We start from the raw sequence: 17,293 nt of genomic DNA, 5'->3' as shown, positions 1-17,293 counted from the left end.
ATGAGACATGCTAAAACTTGGATTTTCTGAGAAAACAACACATTTATTGGAATATTGGAATTTTAGCTTAGATAGTTTAGTTAGACTGTAGATGTATGTGATCCTATTGTTAAATTGCGTGTTTAATATCATAATAAAATGCACTCACATTTTTTTAAACCCTTATTTAACTAGGCAAGTCAGTTAAGAACAAATTCTTATTTACAATGACGGCCTAGGAACAGTGGGTTAACTGCCTTGTTCAGGCACAGAAGAACAGATTTTTACCTTGTCAGCTCGGAGATTCGATCTAGCAACCTTTACTGTTACTGGCCCAACGCTCTAACCACCAGGCTACCTGCCACCCCACAAAATGTCTCAAGAACATAAAATGCCCTCTATTCGTGGAACGACCCATCGCACCTTCATTCAGCGGAGCTATCGCCAACTCACAGGCAATGTAGACGCCTTAATGAGGCTTTTATAAAATTTGTTACAGGGGTTTTACAGCAGTGGGCCCCATGAGGTCTCATTGTCTAAATGGTGTCAACAGGAAGATAATCTCCTTAACCAGTGTCATAAACGTGACAGCCACTCCTGTTCCTGGTAGCAATGATCTCACCTCAGAGAGCTACTGGCTGATGAACCACAACTATCAGTTATGTTTGTAGCTGTCAGGCCGTCAGCTGAAAGACGACATCGGGCCGTATTCATTTGGGAGGCTGATGAGCCTCAACCTCATTGACGCCCTACTATCCATTACCACGTCGGCCCAGACAGGACTGTGAGGGAGAAAAAGACAGAAAGAGATAGAGGAAGAGAGGACGAAAAATCTGTGTAAACGACAGGGAGAGAGGAAGTGGCAGGAAGACAAAGTGATCAGAGTGGAGATTTACAGGAAGTAGCCTGCGGTAATGGAATTACATAGGGCTTAGGTAAGCAACAGTTCCCGACTAGCACCCAGATGCCATGGAACAGAGTTAAGGGACATATTGTCCTCCTCCTCGTCTATCCTTAGTACCGGTGGTATACATGCTGCAGTGCCACCCTTGAATGCCCTGCTCACTGAGAGTTGGCCAAGTTGGCATGCAGGCTGGCGGGATATGGGCGCTCTCCAGTCACAAACACACACACACCGGTCTGCCGCGCCAAGAGTCCCAATGGAGCGAGATCATTACCACTAGCCAGCTGCCATGTGGTTACTGATTTACTGTTGACTTGGACTTAAAGGAAAAGTTGTATTAACATTTCTTTCCTTCTTAATGCGTTTCAGCCAATCAGTTGTGTTGTGACAAGGTAGGGTTGGTATACAGAAGATAGCCCTATTTGGTAAAAGACCAAGTCCATATTATGGCAAGAACAGCTCAAATAAGGAAAGAGAAACGACAGTCCATCGTTACTTTAAGACATGAACGCCAGTCAATACGGGAACATTTCAAGAACTTTGAACGTTTCTTCAAGTGCAGTTGCAAAAACCATCAAGGGCTATGATGAAACTGGCTCTCAAGAGGAATGCCACAGGAAAGGAAGACCATAAGTTACCTCTGCTGCAGAGGGTAAGTTCATTAGAGTTACCAGCCTCAGAAATTGCAGCCCAAATAAATGCTTCATGGAGTTCAAGTAACAGACACATCTCAACATCAACTGTTCAGAGGAGACTGCGTGAATCAGGCCTTCGTGGACGAATTGCTGCAAAGAAACAACTATTAAAGGACACCAATAAGAAGAAGAGACTTGGACATTAGACCGGTGGAAATCTGTCCTTTGGTCTGATGAGTCCAAATTTGAGATTTCTGTGTCTTTGTGTGTCTTTGTGAGAAGCAGAGTAGGTGAATGGATGATCGCATGTGTGGTTCCCAACATGAAGCATGGAGGAGGAGGTGTGATGGTGTGGGGGTGCTTTGCTGGTGACACTGTCAGTGATTTATTTGGAATTCAAGGCACACTTAACCAGCATGGCTGTTGGAAAAGCATTCCAGGTGAAGCTGGTTGAGAGAATGCCAAGTGTGCAAAGCTGTCATCAAGGCAAAAGGTGGCTCCTTTGAAGAATCTCAAATATAAAATATATTTTGATTTGTTTAACACTTTTTTGGTTGCTACATGATCCCATATGTGTTATTTCATAGTGTTGATGTCTTCACTATTATTCTACAATGTAGAAAATAGTAAAAATAAAGAAAAACCCTTGAATGAGTAGGTGTGTCCAAACTTTTGACAGGTACTGTAATTACTGTGACTTATATAATAGAATCAGATATAGGATGAGAATGCCATGGTCAAATCAGACGTAAGTCAGAAACTCCTGAATCTTATCAGAGATACTGATAGTCTGATGTCCTTGGGTTGTATGGATTTCTCCTCCATTTCTGCTCTCCATGACAACCCAAGGAGCTTCTCCATTCGTGACTCTATGAGGCTTGTTACAGAAGGACAGACACAGAGCACAGAGGAAGGACACACACCAAGCGAATTTGACACCCCTCCAGCAATCAGTGCAAGGGGGCTCAGGCTATGTGTGTGCGTATGTGTGTGTTTGAGTCAAATCACACAGATAATTAAACCCCAGTGAGCACAGAGAGCTAATATTAGGCTGCAGGGAAACGACGGTGTGAGCGTGCTAATATTAGCCACAAGCTTGCTGACCGTCTTAAGCAGTCAGCTATGATTTCAGCAGCATGACAGCAAGCTTCGCAGTGTTGTGACGCCTCAAAGCCAGGAGAGAAGAAAAGTTTTGTAGTCCCTTCATGTGTGAGGAATACGGTCATAGCAAAGACATGACTCTGGCAATTCTATCTATACTCTCCTACTCCCATTGATTGAATGTTGACAGCATGGATTCCTTGGTATGGTCCTTAGTATGACCGCCGGTCATTGTTCACTGTATGTCTCACACATATCTGAAGCAGACGCTTAGTAAGGAGCTGTCGCTCCTACAATACACTACAAACTCAATGAACCTCCAATATGCTGTACTGAATTAACAGTGCCAAGAAGCTTACTAACAAGGCTGATGTAATATGAGAGTTGTACCGTACTGTACGTAGCTGCCCTTAACATTTAAAATATGACTCTGGTTGGAACAGAGACAAAGCCATCTCTCTCTCTCTCGTCTCTCTCTCTCGTCTCTCTCTCTCTCGTCTCTCTCTCTCTCTCGTCTCTCTCTCAACTTTCTTCCAAGAGGGACTGAGACAGAGACAAAGATGAAGGTGCGCTGACTCATACAGACGGCACAAAGGGAAAGAGAGAGAGAGTGTCTGTCTGTCTGTCTGTCTGTCTGTCTGTCTGTCTGTCTGTCTATGCATGTCAGAGTGAGAGAGGGAGAGAGAGAGAGAGAGAGAGAGAGAGAGAGAGAGAGAGAGAGAGAGAGAGAGAGAGAGAGAGAGAGAGAGAGAGAGAGAGAGAGAGAGAGAGAGAGAGAGAGAGAAGAAAAGACGTGTTTTCCATCAGTACTCACTAGTGGAATGGTATGAAGTGGTACATGACCTTGTGGCAGGTAAAGATCTATTCCTCACTACTTTTGTGACTTTTTAAAGAAACAATGACGAATGACATAGCAAAAGCATTTCAGGAGAAAAACAGCATGTGACCAAGACACACCCCAATATTTTGTTTTCTCCCTTTATCTCAAGCTCTTTCTGGGCCAGCAGCACATTGTTCAGTTTAAGACAAGGAGGCTTATGTGTCCATCCATTTATTGACTAATGGAGCATCAGTGTTATTAACAGGAGGGTCACATGTATTTTATTAGTGGCTGTAGGGTGGAGGTAGGAGTGAAAACGCCTATTTGAATCTACTTCACAACTCTGATCAAATGCGCTCAATTGTTCTTCCTCTCTTTGAACCACAGAGACAGTCTCTAAGCCGGCTCATGTTTGAGAAAGAAAACCCAGTCCTTGGAGACATTACCAACACAGGAGAAAAAACATCTCAGTGCTAAGTCCTAAACTGTCCTAAACTGAACCAGTTGTCAGGACTCGATGAGAACTAATTAAGACAAGGGCTATTTTGTTTTCAATTAGCACTGTTTTCCAGTGAAGTATCTGGTTGGCCCCACTATCTGAGAGAAGAGAGTTAACATGCGCTACATTGATGAAGGGACTGAAGCTACTGGCTCTGATAAAGGGAAGGAGACTGTCAGCATCTGAGCATTATTTTCCTACTGAGAGCCAAAGCAAAGATTCCCAGAAGCCTCATTTAGATAAACCACATAGGCCTACAGTAAGTTCTCCAATACTGACCTGTATATTTTTAACCATCACCCACAGGCACAGGCACAGGCACAGGCACAGGCACAGGCACAGGCACAGGCACAGGCACAGGCACAGGCACAGGCACAGGCACAGGCACAGGCACAGGCACAGGCACAGGCACAGGCACAGGCACAGGCACAGGCACACACAACTATAGTAGTACTGGGTTTTGAATTACGATACACTGAAAAAATAAATACCAAGTGTTTGATGCATTGCACTTATGCAAAATACTGCTCAGTTCTTCTGTAAAGTACATATATGTGGGACAGAAAAACTACTTGAAAGTGCTTACATTGACATGCCCTCATATTCTAAGTATACACTAACATTGACACACCCCCATGCATACATATTTACTCACAAATGCTCTCTCTCACGCATGCACGAACGCGCACACACACACCCCTCGCAGGCAAACCACACACTCAAACAGGCTTACTTTCCCATGCTCTGACTAATCCTCATCTCTTCAGTTAGTCATTATAATTACACCCAAATATTAGATACAGTACACACCTTCATCCTCTGTCAAAGCCTTCTGTTATCTTGGTGAAGCTTTATCGTGATCGACCACACAGTGCAGAAACAGCAGAGGGAGAAGCAGCAACTGCAGCCTCACACATATAGCCAGCCGAATCTCCTCTCCTGCCTCCCTGCCTCTCTTCTCTTCCCTCCTTCTCTATCACCTCTTCTTCTCCCCTCAGCATGCTCATCCACAGTGGATTTACACCTCCCACACTGACTTCTTAGTCCGTCTTTTCTTCCTTCTTGCCCTCTTTCCTTCCTTCCTTACCCGGCTGCAGCATGCAGTAGATGCATAGACCTGCCCAACTACTCCAGGCTGCTGCTATACTGGCCAGCCTCCCCCTGCAGGCAACGCTGCCTCAGACCACACCCACTAACCACCCCACTAACCAATCAGCACACTCAAACCGGCTGGCCCTCCCACTCTGCCTCACACACCGTGTGTGGAGTAGTTTGTGGTGGTGTAAACGGTCGAAGTGAGTGTGGTGGTGGGTACAGGAGTTTTAGGGTTGATTTCTAGGCACAAAGGGCACTAGGACAGAAGGGAAGTGTGACATGATAGAGTTTAGGAGGGAGTTGGCAGATGGGAGAGGAACAACAATATATAGCCAAACCCTGACCAATGCTGCTACTGTAGTACAGTGCATTCGGAAAGTATTTAAACCCCTTGACTTTTCCACATTTTGTTATGTTACAGCCTTATTCTAAAATTGATTAAAAAAAATCCTCATCAATCTACACACAATGCCCCATAATCATAAAGCAAAAACAGGTTTTTAGATTTTGTAGCAAAATTAAATATTACATTTACGTAAATATTCAGACCCTTTACTCAGTACTTTGTTGAAGAACCTTTGGCAGCGATTACAGCCTCGAGTCTTCTTGGGTATGATGCTACAAGCTTGGCACACCTGTATTTGGGGAGTTTCTCCCATTCTTCTCTGCAGATCCTCTCAAGCTCTGTCAGGTTGGATGGGGAGCGTTGCTGCACAGCTATTTTCATGTCTTTCCAGAGATGTTTGATCGGGTTCAAGTGCGGGCTCTGGCTGGGTCACTCAAGGATATTCAGAGACTTGTCCCGAAGCCACTTCTGCTTTGTCTTGGCTGTGTGCTTAGGGTTGTTATCCTGTTGGAAGATGAACCTTCACCCCAGTCTGAGGTCCTGAGTGCTCTGGAGTAGGTTTCATCATGGATCTCCATGTACTTTGCTCCATTCATCTTTCCCTCTCCCTGTCCCTGCCGCAGAAAAACATCCCTACATCATGATGCTGCCACCACCATGCATCACCGTAGGGATAGCCAAAGAGTTCCATCTTGATTTCATCAGACCAGAGAATCTTGTTTCTCATGGTCTGAGAGTCTTTAGATGCCTTTTGGAAAACTCCAAGCGGGCTGTCATGTGCCTTTTACTGAGGAGTGGCTTCTGTCTGGCTGATTGGTGGAGTGCTGCAGAGATGGTTGTCCTTTTGGAAGATTCTCCCATCTCCACAGAGGAACTCTGGAGCTCTGTCAGAGTGACCATCGGGTTCTTGGTCACCTCCCTGACCAAGGTCCTTGTCCCCCGATTGCTTAGTTTGGCCGGGCTGCCAGCTCTAGGAAGAGTCTTGGTGGTTCCAAATTTCTTCCATTGAAGAAGGATGGAGGCCACTGTGTTCTTGGAGACCTTCAATGCAAAAAACTGTTGGCATCCTTTCCCAGATCGGTGCCTCGACACAATCATGTCTTGGAGCTCTACGGACAATTCCTTTGACCTCATGGCTTGGTTTTTGCTCTGACATGCATTGTCAAATGTGGGAGCTTATATAAACAGGTGTGTGCCTTTCCAAATCATGCCTAATCAATTGAATTTACCACAGGTGAACTCCAATCAAGTTGTAGAAACATCTCAAGGATGATCAATGGAAACAGGATGCACCTGAGCTCAATTTCGAGTCTCATAGCAAAGGGTCTGAACACTTATGTAAATAAGGTATTTGTGTTTTTTTAATTATAAATTTGCCCAGATTTTGAAAAACCTGTTTTAACTTTGTCATTATGGGGTATTGTGTGTAGATTGATGAGGAAAAACATTAATTTAATCAATTTTAGAACAAGGCTGTAACGTAACAAAATGTGGAAAAGTCTAGGGGTCTGAATAATTTCCGAAAGCACTGTATATAATACTCACCACACACACACACGCACACACACACATCTGAACATGTACTTGAATAAACAAATCATAACTAACCTTCAGCATGAGCTGTAGGTTTAGGGTTAATATAGCCATATGTACAATGCATAGGCAACATGAATAATGTAAACGTATCACGCAATGAATATATGGGTGGCTTAATAATTCAAGGAAATATTAAATCTTGTTCCTCTTATAACCAGCAATAAAATGTGTTATGAAACCTTCTGTATTTGGCAATGTGGTATTGATAAACCTCTATGGACCACACGTGCTTATCAAACTATGACCTATTAGATAACCAGAGATATTCTCATCCATGAGTTTCAAGATGAAACTGTAGGAAGATCTGAGTACTATGAAGGAACTGACAGAGATCAGCCTGAGAGGACCTACAAAAGCTAACCAAAAAGATAAGCTTTGCTTCGAGCACCTTTGTGACTCAAAGTTCCATCGAAACTGACATAATTTGAAGTCCTAAAGATTTTTTAATTATATCCCTATAATTGTGATATTGAGAGAGATATCCCAAAGACGACAAAATCAGGATTTGAGATATCGGACTGCGCAGTCATGTCTTGTTACATCCGGAGTGACAGTTGCGAGATCCTGCTGCGAGATCCTGCTGCGAGATCCTGCTGTGAAGTCTTAAAGCATTCTCAGATGCTCAGAACAGCACAGAGAAAAAGATTACAGCACACTTTTCAGTCTTATGAAATATTAAAGAGCATCGCTGGTAGCTTTAAATAAAAGAGCAAACCTATATTTTTCAGTGCCTTTCCATCCTGTGCGAAGTGTGCCTCTACATTTCCTGTCATGTGGTGTGACAATCTCTAATGTATGCCACATGACACAACAGAACAGTGACGATCAATGAAAATCCCATATTTTTGCTCTTATTCTATAAAAGACTGATGCTCAGTGGTGTAGTGGTGCTGGAGACGTGGGTATACTCTAATTTAGCCAAATATTTCCCATACGGCACAAAGGAAAGGCGCCCTGTGTAAAAAAAAAAAATGATATGACAAACAGTGACAGATTCGGAATGACGTAAAATTACAAATCCCATATTGGTCTTTCACAGTCAGGCCAACCCAACCTTAATTCAAGTGCACAGGCGCCTAGCACTGTTGTTTGGTTATCAGTGTTTCTGTAGCACATGAGAGGGAGTTTGCAAAACAAATGGCCACTGGATTGATACAAACAATCATGATATCATTACGCCAGGTAGGCATATGCTACTTTGTAGCTAGTTAACATTTAATTGAGAAGACGGTTAGGCCTACCAGAAGGTTATTCTCATCTCTCTCTTTTTCCTGTTCTTTCCTTGTTTGAAACCTGGAAGTTTCACTTCATATTATGAGGCATGCACTCTAAAAATTAGGGGTTCAACAAGGGTTCTTCTAAGATCCTCAAAGTTCTTTGAAGAACCTTAGGGATCTTGGCACTGAAAATTGCCCCCAAAAGGTTCTTCCAAGAACCCCACAGAAGGTGGGGTTAATCGAGGAACCTCCTTATTTGGTGGGGGTTCTTGCAGGAACCTAACTGCCCAACTGAAACATTTGGACTTTCATTTGAAAGGACAGCAGGTGCAGTCCTACTTAACTGACAAATGTAAAGATCTCAATTTAAGATAAGGTTTGTCTCTTGTATGATCTAAATGTATATTGTTTTATGATGAGACCATCTCTCTTTTCGTATTTGTGCAAATCTTTCTAAAACAGAAAAATGACACAATTCAATGGATATCAATCAACAGAGGTAATAATATGTAGGCTATAAGACTATGTTGAAGGCTTACTGTATTGGGTGCAGATGACTGAACTGCTCACTTTTGTGTCTGTGTCTGCAGGTATACAGACGAGGAGGCATGTCAATTGGTATTGGTATGTTATGCAGATCACATGTACCATCCTCCTCCCTTGCCTCTTCCATAGGCCTCTATATTATGGACAAGGTATGTGTATGAAAACCATTATCCAAACAGTTTTTTCTATCTACACTTACCACAAAAAAACAAGGTATGAATACAGCCGTGTGCATGTTTTGTTAATCTTCTGTATAATAAATGTTTTGGGGATTCACAGACTTCACCTCTGATGAATATAGCAGGAAACCTGTTCGATCACCATGCACTGCAAAATCATTCTGGCTATGGATACGGAGAACATCAACACATTAACATCAACACGCCAGAGGATAAACCCATTAGACTTGGGGCTCTGCTGGGAGTTTACCTCATATTTTGATTTTTTTATTCTGCTTTGCCAATAAAATCAGAATAAACACTGACAACTAAAATATTGTGTTATTGATTTAATTGTTATGAGTATTAATAATAATAGTAGGGGGGGGTAGTTAAAAAATGTACCCCTAAAGGTTCTTCAAAAGGTTATTCGAGGATCCATTAAAAGGGGTTCCCCCACAGTTGAAATTTGAAGAACCCCTACAGGATACTCCAGGAACCTTTTCTTTTTAGAGGGTGTCTTACCTTGTTTTAAAGTAGCCTATAGCCAAAATCCCACCATAGAAATGTGGATGCAATTATTTTATAAAGACTTCCTCATATGTGTTCTCCTGTTCTATTGGTTTTCTTTCAACTTTATTTTATTGTTTAGCAACCAAAGGCATCATCCTAGTCATATTAGCAACCCATGATAGTTGTTGCATCTTTAGATCTACCCTCTTTCAAACGTTTTAATGGATATTTGCATCTCTGTCCATGCAACCACTCACATGTGCAGTGCACAGTTTAGAATTGTGTTTTCCCGCAAATGACATTTTGGAACATTCACACGTAGGCCTGCCGCCGTGTGCACATTGTTGTGACAAAAATTGTAAGAAATAATCGCTTATCAACATTTTTTAACTAAACATTCTGATCTGTTCCATCAGCCTTATTAATTGATACGACGTATACCAGCGTATACCATCCACTACACCACTGCTGATGCTCCTGTCTGCTTGTATGCTGGAGTTCACAGGGTGGTCTGGTTAGAGATAAACAGATGGATGGACGGATGGATGGATGGGCAGGTAGACAGGCAGTAGGCAGACAGGACTGGACAAACAGACATAACAGACAGACAGACGTAACAACAACAGACAGACAGACGTAACAACAACAGACAGACAGACGTAACAACAGACAGACAGACAGACAGACAGACAGACAGACAGACAGACACAAAGGACTGTCTAGGCAGGTTGTCTGTCTGACAGGACGAGCCACCAGTAGCAGACGCTGCCGAGCTTGATAACACGAGACAGCCCTGATAAACAATAGACGGGTTAAGAGGAGAAGCCGTAACTTGCCTCTCCTCTAACAGCCTTGGACAATCCAAAAACATGTCCTTTCCTTCTGTCAACACAGCCACCCCGCCAGAACACACCTTTAGTGTGATGACATCGGGACTGCCAGGGAAAGCCTTTGCCCGCAGTCAAGTGAAAATGATTACCAGTCACAATAGGGGAGTGCTGCAGGGCAGCTGGCCACCTCTCTACCTATGACCTCCAATGGAACCTTGGAGCTGCCAGCTCATTTATTCCAATGTACCCTGGCCTATCATCACATTTGTAGCTCTACTCCTGTGTCACTGTCTGCAGCCATGTGTTCCCCTGGACACTGTTGGATATGGGGGCTATTTGGCGGAAAAAGTATCTTGTCCTCTCAGAAGACAGGAAATGGAACTTGGAAACATAAACCTAAGCTTTCTATTCATGAATAAGTAGCTTTCAGGATTTGAAGACATGTACCTCTGCCTGATTCATGACACTCTAAATGTCAGATGTTTTGCGTCCAGGATTCTCGTCTTGCAACAGATTGGTGTCGCCTGTCTTGGCAACAGACAACCGTAAAAGGATAAACATGATGACATTAGTTGCACAATCACACGGCGTCACTCAAAGCAGGGTATCCTCGTAACAGACATCAGAATTCATAGGGTCCTGTCAACTATCACAACAACAGCCCGAGCTATCTCTGCAGACTGCACCAAAACACACCACTGAAGCCAGCTTTTACCTTTGAGCAGTGTCAGCACTCGCACTCCAGAAGACAAATGCATGCGGAGGGGGTTTAAATACATTGAAGCTTAAACTGCCTTGCTATAGCCCACTGTAAAAAGAAAGAGTTTCAAACAAATAAATGTTAAGGCCAATCAAACTTTAGGATTATCTTGATTGCTTCCACAGCTGTGGCAATTTGGCTCGTCTTCCTCAGTCTCCTGTACAAAGACCAAAAATGTCACTGTTTTTGTGGGGGTACTGAAATAAATGTTGGTGAATGTCATAATGGAACAAGTAGGGTTGCAAAGGAAGGGTATATTACTGGAAACTTTTGAAATTTACCAGTCAACTTCCAGAATTTTGGTATCTTTCAAGGATTTTATGTAATCTATCACGAGACATCTAGTGGCCCTTTTCAAGTTTCAAGATTCAAGATCACGGTCACATGCACGAGTATAGTGAAATGCCTTTCTTGGGTCCTTCCGATTATCATAGGTGTCTGTAATTATCTCTGGCCCTCTGTGTGGCCTTATCACATGTAACATATGAAATAATTACAAAAGATGATTTTAAAACAAAAAATAGAATGACAAAGCTGTAAAACGTTATCCTAAATATAAACCATCAACGTAGTGAATACCATTGGTGTTGAATATGAGGGTTTCAGCATGAAATATCCTTTATATATTGTTTTTTACAACCGCTTATTTTCTTTACTATGTCAATATGTATTTGTTGTCAATGTTTTGGTGTCAAACTGGTGGTAGTTGGGAAAAAAGTCAATAGTTGGAAGAGTTGCAGAGTTAATTGAAAATAATGCCATTGTTGATTAGATGCTTTTTTCATTAATTAGGCTATTTTCTCTTGAACCATATGGTCTATCTACTATAAACTCATGAACAATATGGACGCAGATATAATACATTTATACTATATATGATTTTTTTTTTAAATGAAGTTATTCAAGTGTAAATTACCAAAATTACTGAAGATTCCGGTAATTTAAATTACCGGTAGCTTTGCAACCCTAAGTGACTAGTTAGTAACGCCCGAACACTTTCATGTGAATGGAGTTAGTTCCTCTCTATCAATCTTTCAAACATGTTTTGGAGAAGTATACTATTTGGCTTATCTTGCGAAAGATCAAGAATCGATTGTATTGATGATGATCATAGCCGGACAGACTGTGGCTAAAAAGGGATGCTTAAGGGGTAAAATACTTTTGGACATCAATGCCTCAATTGGCATTAGAAGTATGAGCCAACTAGGTGAAGAATCTGTTGATGTGCCCTTGAGCAAGGCACTTAACCTTAATTGCTCCTGTAAGTCGCTCTTGATAAGAGTGTCTTCTAAATGACTAAAATGTAATGTACGCCGACATGTAGAGTGACATAAATTTGGCTATCACACAAAGGACAGTCCTGCGTGACTATCAAAGAACAGACTACAAAATCAATTCCTGGCAATGAAATAGCTCTAAACAAATATCTCACACATGCCAATACACAGCTCTAAACAAAGCAGCAGAGGAGGCATTTCAGTTCTAACAACAACAGAGTGGCTCTTTAACAGGTTTTAGTTTCATTAATCGCACAGGGAATACAGGTTACTGCAAAGCCCTCCATCTGCAGCAAAGCCAAGATAGCTCCACAGATTGTGCTAATTCTGTCCCTCATGATAGGGAAAGCAGCAGGAATGTGAAATGCTAATGCGTGCCATAATCGCAGTCTCCAAATGGTAACCGCCCTCTTTAGTGCCAGCAGCACCACCCCCATAAAATGTGCTATAGCTTGTTCGGTTTAACCGTATTGTCCATGGTTTTGATTGTATTTTTATTGTATTTATATGCATTTTGTATGTATTCTGTAAATGTAAAGACTATCTGAAGATTAGCCGGATGATAGGCTAAAAGCAATCCAAATAAACAGCTACAACAATATTGACCTGTTCAATAACTCTTACATCCACCTGTTTAAAAGTAGCAGCACGGTCTGGAACCTCTTTGTGGGATGAATATGACTCCACAATTTATGAGCTCCTTAGCCATCCAATGATTTCAAATGGAAAACACAATAACACAACGTGATGGAAAAGACAAAGGGATAAAGGTTAGTGAGAATGAGTGTGAAACAGTGGGTGTTTCTCAATATGCATACTACCGTCCTGCACACTCTCATGCTCCAAGTACATTATCCGAGGATGTTCTCTTGAGTACGTTCTTGTGAGGACGAGAGTGTGGAGAACGCATAAAACATTACATTTGAGAAGCACTCGCACTCCTCCTACTGTATTACCTCACGCTGTATCTCCCCATTCACTGAACCTTCTTCCAGCCAGGACAATGGCAACAATAGAGACGAAACAAGAAATAGACAAAGCAAACGTTTTACTTCATAATTATCAGCTAGTTATGTGAATCGTTGTAATCTAGCTAGCCAGCTAGCAGGTGGACAGGCAAAAACTATTTAAGCAAGGTACAGTTGATGTCAATTCTTCATGGGTAGCTAGCTAACAATCATTTGTGGCTATCAGGCTAGCTAACAGTAGTAGCTAGCCAGTTAGCTCTATTGAAAATTCAAATAATTTTTTGTATGTGCTTGCATCATATTTCTTTGCATACTTTCCGTTGAAGCTTGCATCTATGCATGCTTCAAAATATGTACAAACGGAGTGCGCATTCGAGAAGTGCCCTCCGGGCTCCGTTTCGCATACTTTGATTCCGACCCTCCCGTGCTCCAAATTGTGTGCTCAGAGCACAGTAGTATGCATTTGTGTGTGGGAAGAAAACAAATTGAAAATGTGTGAGGAAGACGAAATAATCTCTCAAGCTTGATCAGTCACCAATGGTCTGTTTTCTCAGCCTGTCTAACAGCATTTACATTTACATTTAAGTCATTTAGCAGACGCTCTTATCCAGAGCGACTTACAAATTGGAAAGTTCATACATATTCATCCTGGTCCCCCCGTGGGAATTGAACCCTGGTCCCCCCGTGGGAATTGAACCCACAACTCTGGCGTTGCAAGCGCCATGCTCTACCAACTGAGCCACACGGGACCAGCGTGAGATAGAGGTCAGCAGACAATCACATCCTCTGTTACACCGAGAATCGATTGGGTTCCTGGAGACGGTTAGTGCTGCCATCCATTTCATCCCAGCTCTAGAACATATGTTATCAGGGCATGATGTTGGATGCAATCTGTGGTGGATCATTTTTCACAGCTATTATGTTCCTGCATTGTTTGCAAATCAAACCCCCAGTACGCAATAGACAAATCATTTTAAGATATACAGTGCAACTGCCCAATTTAGTTTTTAACCTGGGCCTTACCCTATATAGGATGTTGTTCAATTTGTGTTCAATATGTGATCAATAAACCACCAGATTGAGATTGATTTTATCCTGTCAGATACTAGTTTGTCTACATTTATCCTGTCAGATACTAGTTTTTCTACATAAGAGTGTTAATGCATTTACCGCATTTAACCCCCAAATAGTGTAGTTATTCCCTCCGCAAGCAATCAAACAAGCGAAATGTCACTATAGAGTTGCAATTCAACAGCTCAGACACGAGTCGTATGTGGCAGGGTCTACAGACAATCATGTACTACAAAAAGAAAACCAGCCACGTCACGGACACCGACGTCTTGCTTCCAGACAAGCTAAACACCTTCTTTGCCCGCTTTAAGGATAATACAGTGCCACCGATGCGGCCCGCTACCAAGGACTGTGGGATCTCCTTCTCCATGGCCGACGTGAGTAAGACATTTAAACGCGTTAACTCTCGCAAGGCTGCCGGCTAAGACGGCATCCCTAGCCGTGTCCTCAGAGCATGCGCAAACCAGCTGGCTGGTGTGTTTACGGACATATTCAATCTCTCCCTATCCCAGTCTGCTGTCCCCACATGCTTCAAGATGGCCACCATTGTTCCTGTACCCAAGAAGGCAAAGGTAACAGAACTAAATAACTATCGCCCCGTAGCACTCACTTCTGTCATCATGAAGTGCTTTGAGAGACTAGTCAAGGATCATATCACCTCCACCTTACCTGTCACCCTAGACCCACTTCAATTTGCGTACCGCCCCAATAGATCTACATACGATGCAATCGCCATCACACTGCACTCTGCCCTATCCCACCTGGACAAGAGGAATACCTATGTAAGAATGCTGTTCATTGACTACAGCTCAGCATTCAACACCATAGTACCTTCCAAGCTCATTAAGCTTGAAGCCCTGTGTCTCAACCTCGCCCTGTGCTATTGGGTGCTGGACTTCCTGATGGGCCGCCCCAGGTGGTGATGGTAGGAAACAACATCTCCACTTCACTGATCCTCAACACTGGGGCCCCACAAAGGTGCGTGCTCAGCCCCCTCCTGTACTCCCTGTTCACCCATGACTGCTCGCCTCCAACTCAATCATCAAGTTTTCAGACGACACAACAGTAGTGGGCTTGATTACCAACAATGACGAGACATTCTATAGGTAGGAGGTGAGGGCCCTTGGAGTGTGGTGTCAGGAAAACAACCTCTCACTCAACGTCAATAAAACAAAGGAGATGATCGTGGACTTCAGGAAACAGCAGAGGGAGCAGCCCCCTATCCACATCGACGGGACAGCAGTGGAGAAGATGGAAAGTTTTAAGTTCCTCGGTGTACACATCACGGACAAACTGAAATGGTCCACCCGAACAGACAGTGTGGTAAAGAAGGTGCAACAGCGCCTCTTCAACCTCAGGAGGCTGAAGAAATTTGGCTTATCACCTAAAGCCCTCACAGATGCACAATTGAGAGCATCCTGTCGGGCTGCATCACCGCCTGGTACGGCAACTGCACCGCCCATAACCGCAGGGCTCTCCAGAGAGTGGTGTGGTCTGCACAACGGATCACTGGGGGCAAACTACCTGCCCTCCAGGACACCTACAGCACCCGATGTCACAGGAAGGCCAAAAAGATCATCAAGGACAACAACCATCCGAGCCACTGCCTGTTCACCCCGCTATCATCCAGAAGGCGAGGTCAGTACAGGTGCATCAAAGCTGGGACCGAGAGACTGAAAAATAGCTTCTATCTCAAGGCCATCAGACTTTTAAACAGCCATCACTAACACAGGGAGGCTGCTGCCTACATAAATGGATTACTAGTCACTTTAATAATGTTTACATATCTTGCATTACTGATCGCATATGTACAGTGGGGAGAACAAGTATTTGACACACTGCCGATTTTGTAGATTTTCCTACTTACAAAGCATGTAGAGGTCTGTAATTTTTATCATAGGTACACTTCAACTGTGAGAGACGGAATCTAAAACAAAAATCCAGAAAATCACATTGTATGATTTTAAAGTAATTAATTTGCATTTTATTGCATGACATAAGTATTTGATCACCTACCAACCAGTAAGAATTCCGGCTCTCACAGACCTGTTAGTTTTTCTTTAAGAAGACCTCCTGTTCTCCACTCATTACCTGTATTAACTGCACCTGTTTGAACTTGTTACCTGTATAAAAGACACCTGTCCACACACTCAATCAAACAGACTCCAACCTCTCCACAATGGCCAAGACCAGAGATCTGTGTAAGGACATCAGGGATAAAATTGTAGACCTGCACAAGGCTGGGATGGGCTACAGGACAATAGGCAAGCAGCTTGGTGAGAAGGCAACAACTGTTGGCGCAGTTATTAGAAAATGGAAGGAGTTCAAGATGATGGTCAATCCCCCTCGGTCTGGGGCTCCATGCAAGATCTCACCTCGTGGGGCATCAATGATCATGAGGAAGGTGAGGGATCAGCCCAGAACTACACGGCAGGACCTGGTCAATGACCTGAAGAGAGCTGGGACCACAGTCTCAAAGAAAACCATTAGTACCACACTACGCCGTCATGGATTAAAATCCTGCAGCGCACGCAAGGTCCCCCTGCTCAAGCCAGCGCATGTCCAGGCCCGTCTGAAGTTTGTCAATGACCATCTGGATGATCCAGAGGAGGAATGGGAGAAGGTCATGTGGTCTGATGAGACAAAAATAGAGCTTTTTAGTCTAAACTCCACTCGCCGTGTTTGGAGGAAGAAGAAGGATGAGTACAACCCCAAGAACACCATCCCAACCGTGAAGCATGGAGGTGGAAACATCATTCTTTGGGGATGCTTTTCTGCAAAGGGGATAGGACGACTGCACCGTATTGAGGGGGCCATGTATCGCAAGATCTTGGCCAACAACCTCCTTCCCTCAGTAAGAGCATTGAAGATGGGTCGTGGCTGGGTCTTCCAGCATGACAACGCCCCGAAACACACAGCCAGGGCAACTAAGGAGTGGCTCCGTAAGAAGCATCTCAAGGTCCTGGAGTGGCCTAGCC

General features: G+C 43.3%; 1 protein-coding gene across 3 annotated transcripts in view; it reads right to left on the bottom strand.

Moving 5' to 3' along the window:
* LOC129856999 (uncharacterized) overlaps nucleotides 1–5,092 on the bottom strand; it is a 76,859-nt gene extending 71,767 nt beyond the window's left edge. For 2 of the 3 annotated variants that reach the window (XM_055924854.1, XM_055924845.1), the window contains exon 1: nucleotides 4,749–5,091. The gene's annotated coding sequence lies outside the window, so the exon portion shown is untranslated. Of the gene's footprint in view, nucleotides 1–4,748 lie in introns of all 3 variants that reach the window. The other variant, XM_055924862.1, reaches the window with a different exon arrangement.
* Nucleotides 5,093–17,293: the final 12,201 nt, after the last annotated feature.

This window comes from Salvelinus fontinalis, chromosome 1, assembly GCF_029448725.1.
Source record: "Salvelinus fontinalis isolate EN_2023a chromosome 1, ASM2944872v1, whole genome shotgun sequence".
In the NCBI taxonomy this organism is placed as follows: domain Eukaryota; kingdom Metazoa; phylum Chordata; class Actinopteri; order Salmoniformes; family Salmonidae; genus Salvelinus; species Salvelinus fontinalis.
Note: the sequence above shows the minus strand (reverse complement) of the source record. Positions and strands in the feature narration are given on the sequence as shown.